The 19,992-nt window shown below is 40.9% G+C and overlaps 1 protein-coding gene across 5 annotated transcripts in view; it reads right to left on the reverse strand.

Moving 5' to 3' along the window:
• The window catches only part of cux1a (cut-like homeobox 1a), a 507,476-nt gene that overhangs the window by 60,232 nt on the left and 427,252 nt on the right, over window positions 1-19,992 (reverse strand). The gene's annotated exons all lie outside the window — the stretch shown is intronic.

Here is a 19,992-nt window from a genome sequence, read left to right on the forward strand (position 1 = left end):
AGGGGTTTAAGAGTATGGAAACACCATCCCATTAGTGAAGATGGTTAAGTCAGTGAGTAGCTGAGCCACACAACAGGAAGGTACAAAGTTCAATCCATGACCATAAAGTCTTTATGGCACAGGAGGAGGAAATCATTTGGCCCATATAGTACTTGCAGCTCTCTATAGAGCACTCCAATCAGTTCAATTTCCCTGCACTCTTCTGAAAGCCCTGTAAGGTTACTTCCCTCAACTGTCCATCCAATTTCCTTGTGCTAAACTCTCAGCAGTGCTTGTAGAATCTGAGTGATGGATGTCAAAACCACTGGGTTAGAGACAGGCAACTAAGGCAAGGTTTTTGCACTGCTGGCTCTCCAGAGATGCACAATGTGGATGCTCTTATGTGCTCACTCACGATCCCAGGAGAATACTTGGAAGACAATGCCATCTATAACCAAACAGTCTACCACACTTTGAACTCAAATATAAAGAACAGCCATGGCAATTAAATGCAAACCGCACCCAAGGTAACCAGCAGGCAGCTGAAAGGGCAAACTTGCAAAGCAAGAGTAGGGAAAATAAGAGAGAAGGGAAAATAATAGAGAGGAGAAATGTCTTGTGTGCATAAGATATAGTGCATTAGGAAGAGGCAAAGATCAATCTAAGCACCAATTCCAAGAAAGAGTGGCTGTGTGCAGGTGTTTTAAGCATGTATTCCCTGAATTGAAATAAACTTGGCACAAGCATAGTGGGCTAAATGGCCTCCTTGTGTGCTGTATCATTTTATGATTTGATGATTGAACTATCCCAGAATTTGGGAATTGGATGGGGATTTAATAAGGACAAAGAAAACATCTGAAATATCACATCATCGAAAACATTTGCGATGTAAGTGCAAAGTCTGAGGGAGATGGCTTTTCGACCTTTACCACTATAACTGCTTGGACTATATTCCAATGAATGGATTCCATATAAAACAATGATGACCTACAACAAAAAATATATCAGAATAACTCCTAGTTGCACTGAGTAACTTTGTTGGCAATAAAGGTAGTTTAATTATTTAAGGTTTCATTCTTTTGTTACATGTGGGGCACAGCTTGAATTGTTTGAAGTACCTTTGAAGAATATCATAAATTATGGTGATGCAATAAGCTAACTAAAAATCTAATGTTGTCTCTGGCAAGACAGTAAAACAAAATTGCTCGGAACCCTGTAGAACAGAAATTTATGCTCATTCATAAATATGCAGTAGTACATGTTACAACAGGGGATTCATGCCAAACAACTGTACATGTACACAAACTGGGTGTTTAGAAGTTTTTGACTCAGTACCAAAGCAATACTTTTACTTTAAAGGAAAACTGGCATAAGACTTAGCTTGGCAACTCTTTCACCCCTAAAACATCAGTTTGATAAATTAGCCAACAGTCAATAACAATAACCATTTGATAAATACACATTTCCTAAATCTGAAGGGCAAACTCAATAAGCAACTCAAATTTGAGGGATAGAAAAACCGAACAGTATATTTTTAATATACATTTCACATGCTTCTTACTAAAATATAATTGGTAATGAGAAAATTATGTTGTAACTCAACAATTAAAACATTACAAACTCTCAACATGTATCATTCATCCTTAAAAGACCTGATGCAAATCCAGGACACCATTCTGGTTTAAAACTATTTTTTAAAAAAATCATAGCAGCCAGAGAATTATGTGCCAAATTTGCTCTTAATTCACCCATGCGAGGGAGTAGTTTGGCAGATCATCCATCTTCCTCACTGTATGGTGTCAGAGATGGCAGAAACTCCTACATGATGAAGATATTTCTACTGAGGTCCATGTCCTTTAACCTGTATGAAGGTCAAACATACCACCGCTCAGCTAATGACATTCAGAGATTTTTTTTCCCTGACTTGTGTTAGTCCTGATTTCCTTCAGTCATAAACACGAGTAATGCACCTCGCTAATACAGTTTTTTTTCTTTTACAAGTTTCTCATTTTCAGCTGACAAATGAAGCAGCTACATTTTTGGGTTAAAGTATCCGAGAATACAAAGATGATTTCTGCCAAATCTAAAATAGGACATTAATGGGATTTAACATAAAACAAGATGCAGAAACTTTCCTTCCTTCTGCATTTCAGAGAAGTCTAACTTTCCATCTCATCTCTCCCCTTCCTTAATAAGACATTTTTTTTGTACTGATGCTGTCATTCCTGGCTACAGAACACAAGCTTGTGCTTTTGTGGTTCATTGTTACACCTGTTTTTCAGCAAAGGTTGATTGAGAGTATAGCAGGTGACATGGTGAATGTATCCCAGCTTGCTGTCCACAGCTCTATAATCAAGATAACACCCATTATGCCAGAAGTGGATCCATACATAGGTGACCTTGTTGATCCTTAAGAGATCCTGCTCTCTCCCTAGTTACTCTTTTGCCCTTTATGTATTCGTAGAAGCCGTTTGGATTCTCCTTTGCCTTATCTGCCAAACAAGCTCATGTCGTCTTCTTGCCCTCCTGATTTCTCTCTCAACTCTACTCCTACACCCTCCATACTCTTCAAGGAATCCATTTGATCCCAGCTGCTCATGCATGTGCCTCCTTCTTCTTGACCAGGGACTCAATAACCTGAATCATCCAGGGTTCTCTACATCTACCAGACTTGCCTTTTACTCTAAGAGGAATGTGCTTACCCTGAATCCTGGTTAACACATTTTGAAAGCGTCTCACTTACCAGACATCCTTTTGTTTTCCCAAAGACTCCCCCAATTAACTGTTGAAAGTTCTTGCCCGATGCCATCAAAAATTGGTCTTTCCCCAATTTAGAATGTTAACTTTTGGGCCAGACCTATCATTCTCCATAGCTATCTTAAAACTAATGGAGTAACGGTCACTGGCTCCAAAGTGATCCCTCTTTAACACATCTGCCACCTACCTTTCTTTATTTTCCAAGAGGAGATCAAGTTTTGCCCTCTCTCTAGTTGGGCCATCCACATACTGAATGAGAAATTTCTCTCCATCCAAGCCTCTGATACTATACAGTCAATGTTGGGAAAGTGAAAATCCCCTCCTATCGTTCATCAACTTTTTTCTGTACGCAAATGCCAAGATCTTCATTTGAGTCCACTCCAGTAGAATTTATATCACCTCTGATGAACGCGATCCATTTGCCTGCTCCGACTACATTCACCATGTGCAAATCTCTGCCTTTATGCTGCCCACTGAAGAATGACTTATCTGTGCTGGTGATAAGCGTCAGATTGAGCATCAGTGTTTGGTCATCAGTCTCCTGCTCTATTTCATCCATTCACAGATGCTGGGTGTTGCTGACTAAACCAACATTTACTACCCACCCCTAATTGTCCTTGAGAACTGCCCTTCCTCTTGAGCTTCTTACTCTTGCGCAGCAGAAAGGCACCACAGTGAGTTTGTGGTGAGGAAAGGGTAAAAAAGCAAGAGATGAATATTTCCACTGAATTGTAAATCAGACAAGACTGTTTGCTAAAGTGAAGTGCCATGTGAGGAGGCAGATTAGTTATGAGCTACTTCAATAGGTTTAGCCCCATTGCTGACCACAGATTAAGTTGTGGCTGCTCCAATGAGGGGAAGTGGTGGCACAGTTGCTGGATTAGTAATCAAGAAACTCAGAGTAATACTCTGGGGATCAGGTTCAAACCCAACCACAGCAGATGGCGCAATTTGAATTTAAACCCAGAATTTAAAGTCTAAATGATGACCATTTGGTTCACGAATGTTCTTTCGAGAAGGAAATCTGGTGTAAAGACTTAACAGGTTGGGCCGCTACTCATTTGAATTTAGATGAATGAGAAGTGATCTCAGCAAAATATATAGGATTCTTAAGGACAGGGCAAATAATACAGGATGTTTCAACTCATGGGAGAGTCTAGGACCAGAGTCTCAGAATAAAGAGGTACCAATTTAACACTGAATGAGGAGGAATTTCTTCTCTCAAAGGGTTGTTAAGTCTTTGGAACTCCTTGCCACAGAGTTCTTGTGTACACTTAAAGCTGAGATATACAAGATACTTGATCAGTAAGAGAATCAGCGAAAGGACAGGAAAATGGACATGAGGAATGTCGGATCAGCCATGATCCACGAAGACAAGCAGGCTTGAGGGGCCAAATGGTTTATGCCAGTTCTTCTTATAACGGCAACCACTGTTTCCTCCATGGGAGTGAAGATATGCCTGTCCCTCTCCGATTAGGAGCTGCTATCTGTGGTTTAACACCCACCTTGTTGTGCAGAGAGAGAGAAGTGTTTCACTCAGCGTAATATAATGTGTCTAGGTGATATGCTTGTCATAACTGAACAGCTCTCAGTGTGTATAAACTTGAAGCAGGGATATGGTGCCTGCAGCTTTTATATAAGCATAAAGGTGAGATGAGGCGATAAAATTGAAGATTGAGTCATCATTGATATAAAATGTTAGAATGTAAATGAAGGGGTAGGAGCAGGGTGAATGTAGCACTGCATGGGGCTAGTGTTTCAGTTGTGAGGATATGGCATTTGAAGGGCATTTTGTTAACAGTGACCACCCTTGGGATGCCATTGAATGTCTTCCTGCGCTGCATTCAGTTTCTCCAGATTACACTGCTCGCATTGATCTGACAATTTGCTCCTGCCGTTGTCTTTGCAGTGGGCCCCCTGTGGGTATAGGACCTCTCTCCCCCTGTCCAGCACTAAGGTGTCCAATGGCGTTGGCCCTCTGCCATGTTGCACTGTAGTCACTCTTTTTGCAGGACAGACTGTCTTCCTCAGCAACATCCACACCTAATGCAGTCAGAATACACCTCTCTCTTGCAGGCTAGCTTTGAGAGGTACAAAACAAAACTCTGATCTTTATGTTTCTTTCTCTAAAGAATCTGCCAAACCTGTTGAATATTTCCAGGAATTTGTTTTTATTTCAAATTTCCAGCATTTTGCCTTAGCTTTAAGAGGTGCCAAACTCCTGTGCAGTCACCCAGCGGAACATTTAGTGTTATTTAAACAGGCAGATTTCTAGTTGTCTCCATCATAGTGAACCTGCAGAGGTTAATCGCACGTTACCATCCGTGAGTCCATTTCCGAGCCTTACCCAATCTCCCTGCCATAGTATTCTCTCAGTACTAGCCAGTGTATCCTTACATCACTCCAATAAGCTAGCATTGGGTTGTATACCTCTAAGTGAATGTGGTTGCTGCAGGGATGTTTGGCTGCAGTTTCAAAATATGTTATCACTGGACAACACATCAGCCTCAATCTCCAAGTGGTATGAATCAGGGCACCATTCCACTGCCCTAAATCCACGCCGTGGAGCAAAAGATTTTTGCTGCTAATTGACTGCAGATTTAAGCATCTAAGACGGACTTCGTTGAAGATTCACATCTGATACGAATTTACAACCATTAAATGAACAAAGATTCTGATACATCCATTGGCCATACAGGATTCTGTCTCAAAGCAGCTGCTTTTAAGCTTTTCCATGCCTTTTTTTTAAATAAAGTTCAGAAACCAGATGAGTTTGGTATAATAAACTTGACTGTCTTCATTTTCTGCCTATTTGAACAGTCAGGATAAAGTCATTTCTTATTATTAAACTACTGTGCGAGCAGCTAGATGATGATGTCTGCAAGCATTTTTCACCAAAAATTATTGCAACTGACATTTCTACTGCTGGCATGCCACAAGGCACAATGTGCATTTCGAAAAAAAAGGCATTATTAGAAAGAAACAGAAGAGCATTCAGCAATATGCTGCCAGACATAATCACTGTTCTGGTTACTAAAATGGCAGAGAAGAAATGTGCAAATGCAGAGCTTTCTGTGAACTCTATTGTCATCTGCCACGGCTGCCAAAACAATGCCTATTTGTTTAGCTGGCATTATCTGTTTGTCGATACTATTTGCTATTAAAGCTACTGAACACCTCCTTCCTGTCGTTTGGTAATATTCCTGCAGCAAAATCAAAATCTCAGGATGCTGTGAAGAAAAGGAATCAAATAAATATTTTTTCGTAAGTGAACAAAGTGCTTTTTATATGACATAGATCACATTGCACAGATCCAGCATTTGATAATTAATCACAGTCCGTCAATTTTATCTTATCTTTGTGGAAAGAATTTTGTATTTTTTTCCCTCAAAAAAGGTTTCTGCAAGGGGCTGAACACTGATGTTTTCCATGATATCATGTGAACTGGATAAATTTCATGAATCTTTCACTTTACAATAAATAAAGACCAGAGCAGGGCAGATAACACTAAAAGCTTGCTGTAGACAACAATAGTTGCTAGTGCTGTCTTGCATGGAAACAAGCCCACTATTGTCTGCATAGAGAACGAGTGGGAACTGGTTACCTATACAACTGTGCCTAAGTTCCACTTGTGGTTTACTTGCAGAGGCCCATAGACTCAGAGGGCTACAATATCACTACCAAGGGTAAAGTGCAGAGAGCTCACAATGGCAAAGGATTTCAATGGGAAATCACCTCCAACAAAGCAACTGCCTGTATCTTAACTAATGGGTAAGCCTACATGGAGTCTGCTATCTCCATGGTGGATTTCTAAGGTAGTTATTACTGCCTATGCAGTCCAGGTAAGCAAACACAAATAGTTGGCAACCTTTATATGAGGAACTAGTGGAAATCCACTATGCCAGTTAACCACAGTAAACTTCAATTGCAAATGTCAGCCTTCATTTGCCTACAAATTCTCAAAATGGACAATGTCAATTAAGTTCAAAGACAGACACTTTAGTTCTCGAAAATCTTTTCAATAATTATTTTGCTGGATTAACAGTTACAACAGTTAATTAAGATTTATTACAGCATACTTTTTGATGGCCTACTTCTGTGCCAAGCCTAATTCATGCACTGTACCATTACGTCACCTTTCATTCCAAGTTCAGCCAGTCAGAGAACCAGAACCCTTGGTGTCATTAGATGCCATGCTAGAAAGGCTGGCTTTGGAAAGAAATCATTCTAGCAGCTGTAAACACGGCACAGTGGTAAGCACTGTTGCCTCACAGCACTGGGGACTCAGGTTCAATACCCGGTATGGGTCACTGTCTGTGTGGAGTTTGCACATTCTTCTCGTGAGTGCATGGGTGTTCTCCATATGCTCTAGTTTCCTTGCACAGTCCAAAGATGTGCGGGTTAGGTGGATTGGCCGTATTAAATTGCCCCTTAGTGTCAAGGGGACAAGCAGGATAAATGCATGGGATTATGGCGATCAAGCCTAGGTGGGATAGTGGTGGGTGCAGACTCAATGGGCTGAATGGCCTCTTTCTGCATTGTAGGATTTTATGACATTAATGAAACAGGGTTATCTTCAATTGCACTCTGTTGCCCATCAGAAACATCAAATATATGAATGAAAGCAGTTATCATGGTCAAAAAAAGTTTTAGTTTCGGCTTTATTTTTCGTAAGTTAGGCTATGGTCCCCATATTTTTGTTTATTCAAAGGCAGCTTAATGTCTGGTCATATTCCTTTTGCTTTTAGAGTGCAGGTCCCTGCATATGTAAATATGTAACTTCCAGCAAGCATAAGAGAGCAACATTGTGAACCTGACTAATAATCTTAAAATAGCTGTTGGCATAATTCTTTACACACTCAGAATTATTCAGCATGTGCTGCCCAGTCGCAGAATCACATCTAATGTTAGACATGTTCTAAGTTTTGCAAGCATGGAGAACAATAGCTTCCGGGTGCATGTATCATGGCAACACATTGACCAACCAAAGCCAACGAGCCAACAAATCAGCATCTTTTTCCTCATGTATTATAAACTAATTGATTACAACATCTTTCTCCGTGCCTAGGGAACTTGAAGCTTGCATTTCTGCATCTCAGAATCATCGAATCCCTACAGTGCAGAAGGTGGCCATTTGGCCCATTGAGTCTGCACCGACCACAATCCCACCGAGGCCCTATTCCCATAATCCCACGTATTTACCCTGCTAATTCCCCGACACTAAGGGGCAATTTTAGCATGGCCAATCAATCTAACCCACACATCTTTGGACTATGGGAGGAAACTGGAGCACCCGGAGGAAACCCTCAGAGACACGGGGAGAACGTACAAACTCCACACAAACAGTGACCCGAGGCTGGAATTGAATCCAGGTCCCTGGCACTGTGAGGCAGCAGTGCTAACCATTATGCCACTATACCGCCCTTGTCAGTAATAATTCTGCTACTGTTGATGGGCATTATAGGTGCCCTGTTTTGAACTGCTGGAGGCACGATCATCTCTGTGAAGCATCAATGGATACGGGCCCAGAGAGCAATCTTTGCCCTCGAGGACTTCATGGCACTGATGAAGGTCATTAAGGCAAAGTATATTTTGTTTCCCTCGATGCTTCCTCCAAGTAATGTTCAATATGGAGGAGCACTGTTTCATCCAGTGTGGGAGGCACTAATTGGTGATCAGCAGATTTCACTGTTTTTGCTTGACTGAAGACCGAGAGATTTATATTGTTTGTGACCAATATCAAAGACAGCCAATGGCATGCCCATCGAACTGTGGAAGTATCCCCACTTCTGGTGGTTTTATCATACCGCTGAGACAGTGATTCTTTAGAATGTAGTCACTTCTCTTGGCATTAAAAGCCAGTCACATTTGTGATATTGGGCTCAATGAACAAAGAAAATTACAGCACAGGAACAGGCTCTTCAGTCCTCCAAACCTGCACTGACCATGCTGCTCTTCCGGGGATGCCAGATTGGTTTGAAGTTCCTTCCCTGAAGGTAGTTGGCACAGCAGTTAGATTTTAACAGCATTCTGGAAGGAGGTGTGATTATTACTTCTGGAGCTAGCCCACAGTTACGGGTTTTCTTGAATTTAATTTCCCAACCTACACTGATGGGATTTTGACACACAGCCTCATGACCATCATCACAATATGAATGATATGGCTTCAATTATAATAATATTGCAGCATTTTTTTAAGCTATCATACGGGTTTAGGTGTTTGAGCAAACTAAAATAGGCGTAGATCATACTGGACACGGGGAGTACAAAACATGTAAACAATGTGTATTGACCTGGTTGCTTCCATACTTTTATATGACTTTACTTGAATATCATTAAAAGAGAAACAAAATGTTTTCATATTCACTGAATAAACAAAAAAATCGATAATCTTTGGAACCAAACTATATCTGGATAGAAACTGTCCGATTGGGAAGACGCAGCATGGTTTCTTGAATGGCAGGTCGCGTTCAACTAATTTACTGGAATTCGTGGAGGACAGAGCAGGCTCGAGGGGCCAGATGGCCTCCTCTTTCTCCTAGTTCCTATATTCTTATTGTGTACCGTGGAAAAACAAATCTCACCTAGTGGCTCTGGGTTAAGAAATGGGTCTGTAGTGGTGGTTAAAAAAGCAATAATTAGGACACTGGTGCTTGGTAAGAGGAGGAGTGATTGATCAGGGATCTCACTCCATAGAGGAACCTCTGATAGGAGTGCTCGTATATGGACAGAACAAGATTTGGCTGCAATGCCCTCTCCTGTCATCGCCTGCTGAGATTCATACAAGAACGATAGGCAATCAGGTAAGATGCAGCAGAGCATCTGGCATCAATGGAATGGTATCACAGTAAGGGAGCTATTGCCTTTGAGAGGGGAAGGGAGGCTATAAAATTGCAGGGAAAACGTGCTGGGCACAATGGATTTAAAAAATCATTAAGAAACCTGTCTAGAGTAAGCACAATACCAGATGCCTTCTTAAGTCTATTATGGGCATATTACATTTATGAAAACATATAATTTACATAAAATTCTTGGCAATGTGTCTTCATTGGCCATTATAAAACACTCCTGTAGTTGATTTTGATCAAACATTTATAAAATGAAGATACTTTATGCAGACCAAGAACTGCAGTGAGTAAAAGCAATTTATCATCTCTTCGCACCGCTGATCACATTATCAGTACACTCTTCTACTGCATTCATCATACAATCGGGCGATTATTTGCATATTAATCAGGCATCCGACCAGAAAGGACTGCTTGCCAGCCAAATGCTGTGCTATCTCTGGAGGAACATTCAGTAATTATCATGCATCAGTGTTATGATGTGGTAATTGATTACAACATCTTTCTCTGCGCCTGGGGAGTCCTCAAACTCGCCCAACTCTAGGCAGAGCAGTGCAAGTCTAAATTCCTCATTCAAGCACACAAACAAGGATGAGTTACAAAAAAAACAGATCACTGACCTTTACAGCAAACCGGGGACTGCACAGCTTTCTTAAATCTCACTATGTAACAAAGATACAAATACCTGGGCTGACCTGATGCTAAGGTATATTTTATACGTGTGCGTTTCTGTGTGTGAATCAAAGGTTGGTACTTTTTAAATGGTAAAATAGCAACACGAGAAATAAATCATCAATTATTTACCAGTGGAAAATGTTACACTTGCATAATTTCAGCTGTTAGTGGCCTCACTTTGTACTGTTTGCAATCTTGAAGTAAAAAGAACAACGCTCATTAAGGCAGCCAAGCATAATATAATGTGGAAGCCAAAGACTACAAGGGAATATGGATATGTGCTCAAATGCTCCACAATCGGAGCATGGCTGCATCTTAGAAATGTGAAGAAAGATAATGTCAATCCACAGGGTGGGGGGTGCGGGGGGTGGAGAGAGAAAGAGGAAGGGGAAACTGGAGTGACTCAAATAGAGGGACATTCTTGTGCACCAGAGAGCAGATGGTTGGTGATCAGGCACCCACTGGGAAATGTTACGTGACATCAAGGAAGCTCAAATGGGGGTGGGGGGGGGTTCTCTTTTTCTAAATATGTAACTTGCCATGTACTTTGTTACTTGAAATAGATTTTTAAAACGTCCAGGTGGAATGGAATTTGCTTTTGATGGTCACTGACACAATTAATCTTTTACACCAAGTCTTTAACTAGCCTACGCCTAGTATTTTGCATTCTATCACCTCCTTCAGGTACTATTAATACTGGTGCAATACAATTTAAGGGGATTTTTAAAATTACCTTCTCGTAATTTGTATTTATGTACTGGCAGTGTAGTGCTTTTTGAAGGGATTTTCTCACATATTAATTTACCCTGAAGAGAAACTATAGATTAATTTTGTCCTGCCTAATGTGAAATAGCAAAAAAATGGAGATTCTTATACTTTTATTAAAAAGGGATTAAGTTTTATGAATCCCTAAAGCAAGACAAATTATTCAGAGTAATACCAATGCCTTTAACAATACCAATTCTAATTAGGCACTTTCTGCTGCGTTAATGCTTTATACGGCTCCTCTGGGTATTCCCATTACCAGGCAATGCAGTGCGAGCGCATAGAGGAATGACGAATGATATCATGGGACAAACTAAACAAACATAAAATTCAGGCTCCCTGTGGGTCACTGCAGCTGCATCTTAAAATTGAGTTCAGCAGGTCAGGATCTAGTTCACTGAACAGCCTAAATAACACAGATACCTTACCGCACGGCTGAATCTTAGCGATTGAAAAATAACTTCTTGCTATTGTGCGTTAGGTATCATTAAGAGCCTTTTGCATTAAAATGGCTTTATAGCTTATCGCAGACAAAACATTTCCTTTCAAACGGTCTTCAACAATAAGTGTATCGGAAGTAATGTTAAAAAAAGGAACTAGTAAATAGATGTTATCCAATAGTTATCAATATGATTGATCTGCATAAACATTTAAGATCACTTTTGCACAAGACTAGTTAAAATCACATTTCATTTCATTGCCCTACTACAGACTACTATTAATAATATTAAATTGGAATTATTTTGGAAAATACTGTTCAAAATGTTTAATTCTTGGCATTTCTGTGGCAAATGTTGCTATTTCACTATCCAATAAGATTCCCCAACCCTGAAGAAAGCTTCCTTGTTCATTAAAAATGGGAATTATAGAGATACTCTCTTTGAGGTCAGGTGGCACAGTGAGGGTGCAGAGGGTAAATTAGCAGCAAGGTTCCTGGAACTGCCCCACACGATGAAGGGGACGGGGGGAGAGAGCGGGAATCAGAGGGAAAGCACTTGGGGACACTCATATGTTTGCTGCCACTGGCGATAACACAGCACTGGGATAGACTGAGTACAGTATCAATCCTGAAGACCCAACAGAGGAAAGAAAACAACTTCCTATTAAACAAAATTAAAATTGGTAAGAGGGAGGACGATTAGAGAAATAATTAACTTTCCACTGTTGAAATACTCTGGGAAGAACAAAGAAAACAAATGCAAATCAGTTCCCAGTTGATGTTCCATCTGAGGATTGCTAAATTTATTGAAGCAGAAAGCTGCTATCCACAATTCAACATTAAGATACAGTATATTCAGTACATCTTAGTGAAGTTTCAAGAGTGTTTCTTGAAAATGGAGATGGCCTCTATTTTTCACAAATTTATCACAATGTCTTTTGAAAGGGTAGGAAAAGACCTTGATTCATTAGAACAAATGTGTAACATAAAATATAAAACAGGTTCTTGTACTGAGACAGATTCTTCTCCCAAATGTAAAGCAATTTGAAAACGTAGACAATATAAGTCACTGTTTGAGAAATAGAGCTATTCCATGGGCATTTTACTACTCAACAACTTGCACTTTTATAGTATCAATTTGTAGATACATAGAATAATTAAGAGAAAAACGTGGATTTACGCAAGTGCAAAGGGAACATCATGCAAAGAAGGGTGGACAAAAAGCTTGGTTGGAAAGGTGGGTTTGGAGGGGTGGGTTTTAAGGGGAGGATAGTGGAAGGAATTGTGGAGTGAATTCTAAACCATGACACCTATAGAAGTGAAGGCACATTATTAATAATGAGGCAAAGGAAGGGAAATGTGCAAGATGAGAAGGAAAATGGAGTGTTCCACGAGAGGCTATAGGGTCAAGAAAAATAGATTATTTAGAGATTACTTAGAGATTTTCATGAGCATTGACAGTTCAAAGAACTTCACAGCCACATGCTTGTGAAGTGTCATCACTTGCTGTGGGAAATGCAGAAGAACAGCAAACTTGCACAAACAGCAAAGTGATAATGATCAGATCATCTGTCATTTTGTGATGCTGATTGAATGATAAATGTTAATCAGAATATCAACATTAACTCCCCTCTTGCTTGAAATCTTTTACAGATGCTGCCTCAGTTTAACATTTCACCCAAAAGACAGCACTTCAGACCGTGTGGCAATCCCTCAGTGCTGCAATAGAGTGTCAGCCTCAAGTTTTGTGCTCAAACCCTGGAATGGAATTTGAACTCAGAACACTGTGACTCAAGAGGCGAGAGTGCTACCAGTTGAGGCTAACACTCAAAGGTTAGGAAAGGTTACAAAGATGGGATAAAAATCATGTTGATTATTCAAACAATTAAGAGGTAAAAATAACCCATTACCAGGAAGTGGAGAGAAACAGGGAATGTTGCAAGTGAAACTGGAACTGGAAGAATAGAGATGAGAAGAGAAACATAGGGTGGGGAATGAGGCTGCAGGAATGGCAGTGGAAAGGAGTCATTTGTATATGAAAACAAAGATTTTGAAGTTGATTGGATTACAGGCCCAGTGAAGGTCAGATGAGCATAGGATTAATAGGAACTGCAACGTGGGTAAACATGCAACCAAAATTTTGGATAATGTGCAATTTGTGAAGAATAATTCCTTTTGAGGGTCAGGGCTTCTTTCTGAGTATTACATTGCTGAATCCCTTATTGCTTTGGTGGGTCAGAAAATGTTGGCCATCACATCAGAAACAAACTATCTTAAGGAGTCAAGTCATTTTAGCTACAATGTTTTAAAGACTTAAACTATAACATTTCATTGTGATTGTGTATAACCTACAACTTATTGATTATATGTCAGCTTGTAGAACCTTAGTCTCTCCAACTGAAAAACTACTCAACTAATCATGACAATGTTTAAAGAATGAACTAACACTATCAGAGAGCCATATAGTATTGTTGTAATGCTTACTGTATAAGACAACGTGCTTAAAACTAGGAAACTGTGAACAGAGGGGCAGTACCCTCTCCATCTCATGCTGGCAAGCTACAACCCTTGCTGATTGGGAAAGCAAGAGTACCCGAGAGTCTAAAACCTTCTAGCTGAGAATGAATGTCTGAGGCTTAACACAACTTAGTCCTTTGAGAGAGCTATATATGGTGTTACTGTTGATCATATAAAGAATTAGTACCTGGTGTTTTATTGAGAATTCCACCCCTCCCCCTTACCCAACATAACTCAGATGCACTGAAGCCATTTATAACACACAAACATAAAATGTCACAGTTCAGAAACAGACCAAGGCTGCACCAGTCTCCAGGGCTCCGAGTCAAATCCCACTCTCCTGCTTGCTTCATAGTCTTTTTAACAATCTTCATTCTCAAACAATTCTTTCTTTACTTCTCATGCGCGTTGCTACAATGGCTGTAACAGAGAATATACCTGCACCATGTTTGTAAAATATTTACTTCTAATCTTCTCTTTAATTACTGTGAGATTTAGTTAAATTTATGCCCTCTTGTTACCGTCTATTGATAAGTGGAAGCATCATACACTATTTACTATAGATCATGGCGGATAAGTTGACCTTAGAAATGTCAAAAAAACCTTCCAAAAATGGAGGTCGACTTACACGCCGAGTATAAAACATGTCAAGGCAGGCAGCAACAGGAATGCAAATACTCAGCTTATCTCCATTGGGATGCACTGAAAAACTGTACACCACTTACAAGGGAAGATGGAAAAGCCAAACTCCAGCAGCACGGTGGCACAGCGGTTAACACTGCTGCCTCAGTGCCTGAGACCTGGGTTCAATTCTGGCTTGGTTCACTGTTCATGTGGAGTTTGCATGTTGTCCTTGTGTCTGCATGAGTTTCTTCTGGGTGCTCCGGTTTCTTCCCACAAATCTAAAGATATGCAGGTTAGGTTGACTGGCCATATCAAATTGACCCTAGTTTTGGTGGGATTAGCGTGGTAAATATGAGGGGTTCCAGGGATAGGGTGGGATTGTTGTTGGTACAGGCTCAAATGGCCTCTTTCTGTACTGTAGGGGTTCTATGAAATGCAGTTTGTTCTGGTGCCTTGCAATAAACATGAATGCCAAAAAAAATCTTTCTGCCTGTTAGATTGCACTCAAAGGAATCTAGAGATGTATTGAACATATATTAAATTATTTTGCAAAAATTCAATTTTTTTCCCTTCCTCTCTAATATAATCTACTGATTGAAAAACCTCAGGGATCACTGATCTGTATTTGACGAATTGATGCAAATGTGACTCCATAAAAATGTCATCTTCTTTCTTTTATGAATAGAAATCATGCAAGTTCTGTTAACATGAATTTAGTTATTTATTAATCACTCAAAACTCTTTTTAGATGTGCCCCCAACTCCAGTTATCTCTAAGACGGTTTTACTGTTCAACAGTGTCCCTGCCTTGAATCTTAGTGAATAACAAGGTGCTGCAAATTACTGCAGGTTATGACAATCCCAGAGCTGATGTGATAAAAGGTAAATGTGCCACCCACGAGCTTTTTGTGAACTAAAACAACCAGGATGAGAAAGCTAACATATTTTAATTCTCGACATTGTTCCATTAAATTATTTATTCAAAATTTGTAAATCATCTTTTTTGTCACTATAAAGTTCAATCATATTTCCTTATAGCATGATTGAATTCACAGTCAAGTTTTGTTTCAACATTTTGAAAGAAATGATTTGAAGACGGAATCCAGATGAACCTGAGGAAATTTAATAGCAGAAAGAAGTCAGGGCTGCCTACACACTGACCACAGGTTGAAACATGTATTTAGATGCTGACAAAATGAGGTCATGTTATAAGCCAAGTGATACAATGTGATCCATTATTACCTGATCAAAACCCTTTATAACCTTAAAGACCTCTAACAAGATCTGAAGAACCTTCTCAGTTCTAGTGAAGAAAATCCTAATTTCTCAAGGAAAAATGATAAATGCTGTCAACACTGATGCAGCATTTGTGGGAAGAAAAAAATTCTTAGTACTTTAAGTTTACAATCCTTCATCAGTACAAGGGTAATGTGGCTGAAACGCTAACTGCTTTCCTTTTTCCGTAGATACGGATTGATCTGATCAGTGTTTCCAGTGTGTTTTAGGTTTTGTTACAGACTCCAGCATATCCAATGCTTAATATTTTTGTTTATTCCCTAGTTTACCGAGTTTCTCTTCCTATTGTAACCCCTCAACTCTAGTAACATGCAGGTGAATCGACAGTGCACTTTTCCAAATCTTTTACAACTTTCATATAATGGGGCACCCAGAACTACAACACATTAATATGGGCCAAAGAAAGCCATATGTAGTATCCATGCCTGTGCATCTTCAAGTTAGGAGCCGAGCAGCAGTTTGAGGTTCCCACTTTGTAACGGGGATGCCATGAAATAACTGGTGCCAACAGCACCCAGGAAAATCCGCTGTACATGAAACAATACAATACAAGAGGTGGAGTGCTTTTCCCAAACCTACAATAACAGAATTTAACTGCTGCCGGCTGCTAGTCTCCACCCTCATCCCTAACAAGGCAGTCCCTTCCAGTTATAGCTTCCTGCCCCACTCTTCATTACTCATGAGGGCTCCTCTTGGCATTGCAGTGACCAATTGCCAATTTCTCTTCAGTGGTGAGCTGCCGATTGCTGCCTGCAGCTTGCTTTAATGGTAACGAAACCCGGAACTCAGTATCAGGTGTGCCTTAGGTCTCACCATCTAACCTCTGAAACTGGTTTGCCCAAGTTCCCAAAAGTAAGTGTACCTGAATTTCTTGGTCAATACTCCTACTGCAGCCTAACTAAGGCCCTGCAGAAGTTAGCAATTGCCTCTTTGATTCTTCACCAATTCCAAACGCTATTCTGGCCGTAACAATATAGATTAAGGGTCAAACCCTCCCGTTCTGTTATTAAGTGGATAAACTCAACAACCAAGAGGACACAATCTCTACAGTTCTGAAGATTTTGATGTTGTATTACGAAGTGTGCATATGTCACCCCAAGAAGCCAAAAAATCTAAAACAAATCTGTTTTTCTACTATATTCCCTTTAAATGGATAAATGTTGGGACTGATAAAATGGTCACATGCTGCTAACTTTAGAAGATTCAAAGCCATTCCAGTGGACAAACACCAACTCATCATCCTCCTCAAATGTGACACCATTTTTCATGGTCAGAATATTCCGGAGCATAGGTCAAGTAGATGAAATGTTTGCACCAGCCATTTCTGGACAAAAGCATGGATGTTAGGGAACTTGGGGAAATAAATAGTGATGTCTTCAGGAGTGTACATATTACAAAGGTGGTGGTGCTGGAAGGCTTAAAACACATAAATAAAAACATAACATAAGAAATAGGAGCAGGAGTAGGCCATCTAGCCCTTCGAGCCTGCCCCGCCTTTCAATAAGATCATGGCTGATCTGTCGTGGCTCAGTTCCACATTCCCGCCCTCTCCTCATAACCCTTAATCCCCTCGCTTATCAAAAACCCATCAACCCGTGTCTTAAAAATATTTAGCGAGGCAGCCTCCACCACTTCAATGGGCAGAGAATTCCAGAGATTCACCACCTTTTGAGTGAAGAAGTTCCTCCTCAACTCCGTTCTAAACCGCCCCCCCTTTATCTTGAGGCTGTGCCCCCTAGTCCTACTGTCCTTTCTGAGCGGGAAGAGTCTCTCCACCTCTATCCTATCCATCCCATTCATCATCTTATACGTCTCAATGAGATCTCCCCTCATTCTTCTAAACTCTAACGAGTACAAGGCTAGTTTATTCAGCCTCTCCTCATAGCTCAACCCCCTCAACTCCGGTATCAGCCTAGTAAACCTCCTCTGCACTCCCTCCAAGGCCAAAATATCTTTGCGTAAGTGCAGCGACCAAAACTGCACACAGTACTCCAGCTGTGGCCTCACCAATGCCCTATACAGCTGCAGCAAGACCTCCCTACTTTTATATTCAATCCCCCTCGCTATGAAGGCCAGCATCCCATTCGCCTTCCTGACCACCTGCTGCACCTGCAGGCTGGGTTTTTGCGACTCATGCACAAGGACCCTGAGGTCCCTCTGCACCGTCGCCTGCTGCAGTTTTTCGCCACGTAAGTAATGGTCCTTCCTACCAAAGTGGACCACCTCACACTTGCCAACATTAAATTCCATTTGCCAGTTCCTGGCCCATTCGCCCAGCCTATCTAGATCCTTCTGCAGACTCTCCACACCCTCCGCGCAATTTGCCGTTCCACCAATCTTGGTGTCATCAGCAAATTTCGACACCATACACTCGGTTCCCTCCTCCGTAGATAAATTCCTGGGACCTGATGAAGTGTATCCCAGGACATTGCAGGTCCCCTGGCCAGATATCTGAATCATTGATAGTCACGGGTGAGGTGCCTGAAGATTGGAGAGTGGCAAATGTTGTGTCTTTGTTTAAAAAGGGCTGCAGGGAAAAGCCTGGGAACTACAGGCCAGTAAGCCTCACATCTGTGGTGGGTAAATTGTTGGAAGGTATCTTGAGAGGCAGGATTGACAGTTATCCAGAGATGCAAGGGCTGATTAGGGACAGTCAGCATGTGAGTGGAAAATCATGTCTTACCAATTTGATACAGTTTTTTGAAGGGGTAACCAAGAAGGTAGATGAGAATGGTGCAGTTGATGTTGTCTACGTGGACTTTAGCAAGGCCTTTGACAAGATACTGCATAGTAGGCTGTTGCACAAGATTAAATCTCATGGGATCCAGGGTAAGGTATCTAAATGGATACAAAATTGGCTTCTGTCGGGTGGTTGTAGAGAGTTGTTTTTCAAACTAGAAGCTTCGGACTAGCGGTGTGCCTTAGGGATCACTGCTGGGTCCACTGTTATTTGTCATTTATAGTAATGATGTGGATGAGAATATAGGAGGCATGGTTAGTAAGTTTGCAGATGAGTAAGTTAGTAAGTTTGCCAATTCCCAGCTTCGGTCACTGTGTGTGTGGAATTTGCACATTCTCCTCGTGTCTGCATGGGTTTCCCCCAAGTGCTCCGGTTTCCTCCCACAGTCCAAAGATGTGCGGATTACGTTGATTGGCCATGCTAAAATTGCCTTTAGTGTCCTGAGGTGCTTAGGTTAGAGGGATTAGTGGGTAAATAATGTAGGGAATTGGGGCAGGACCTGGGTGGGATTGTGGTCGGTGCAGACCTGATGGGCTGAATGGTCTCTTTCTGTGTTGTAGGGTTTCTATGATTTCTATGACACCCAGATTGGTGGCATAGTGGACAGTGAAGAAAGTTACCTCCAATTGCAATGGAATCTTGATCAATTGGGCCAGTGGGTTGACAAATGGAGTTTAATTTAAACAAATGCAAGGCGATTTTGGTAGATTGCACCAGGGCAGGACTTACTCAGTTAATGGCAGGGCACTGGGGAGAGTTACAGAACAAAGATCTAGGGTACAGGTTCATAGCTCCTTGAAAGTGGGAGTCACAGGTGGATAGAGTGGTGAAGAAGGCAGTCAGCATGCTTGGTTTCATCAGTCAGAACACTGAATACAGGAGTTGGGACGTCTTGTTGAAGTTGTACAAGACATTGGTAAGGCCACACTTGAAATACTGTGTGCAATTCTGGTCACCCTATTATAGAAAGGATATTATTAAACTAGAAAGAGTGTGGAAAAGATTTACTAGGGTGCTACCAGGACTTGATGGTTTGGGTTATAAGGAGATTCTGGACAGGCTGGGCTTTTTTCTCTGGAGCGTAGGAAGTTGAGGGGTGACATTACAGAGGTCTAAAAAATAAGATCAGCTGTGCCCCTCATTAGCTTTTCCCAAAATTGGGGAGTTTAAAACTAGAGGGCATGGATTTAAGGTGAGAGGGGAGAGATACAAAAGTGTCCAGAGGGGCAATTTTTTCACACATAGGTTGGTGAGTGTCTGGAACAAGTTGCCAGAGGCAGGTACAATGTTGTCTTTCAAAAAGCATTTAGATCATTACATGGGTACGATGGGTATAGAGGGATGTAGGCCAAATGC

This window comes from Carcharhinus amblyrhynchos, chromosome 23 (assembly GCF_965287045.1).
Source record: "Carcharhinus amblyrhynchos chromosome 23, sCarAmb.v2.hapA, whole genome shotgun sequence".
Lineage (NCBI taxonomy): Eukaryota > Metazoa > Chordata > Chondrichthyes > Carcharhiniformes > Carcharhinidae > Carcharhinus > Carcharhinus amblyrhynchos.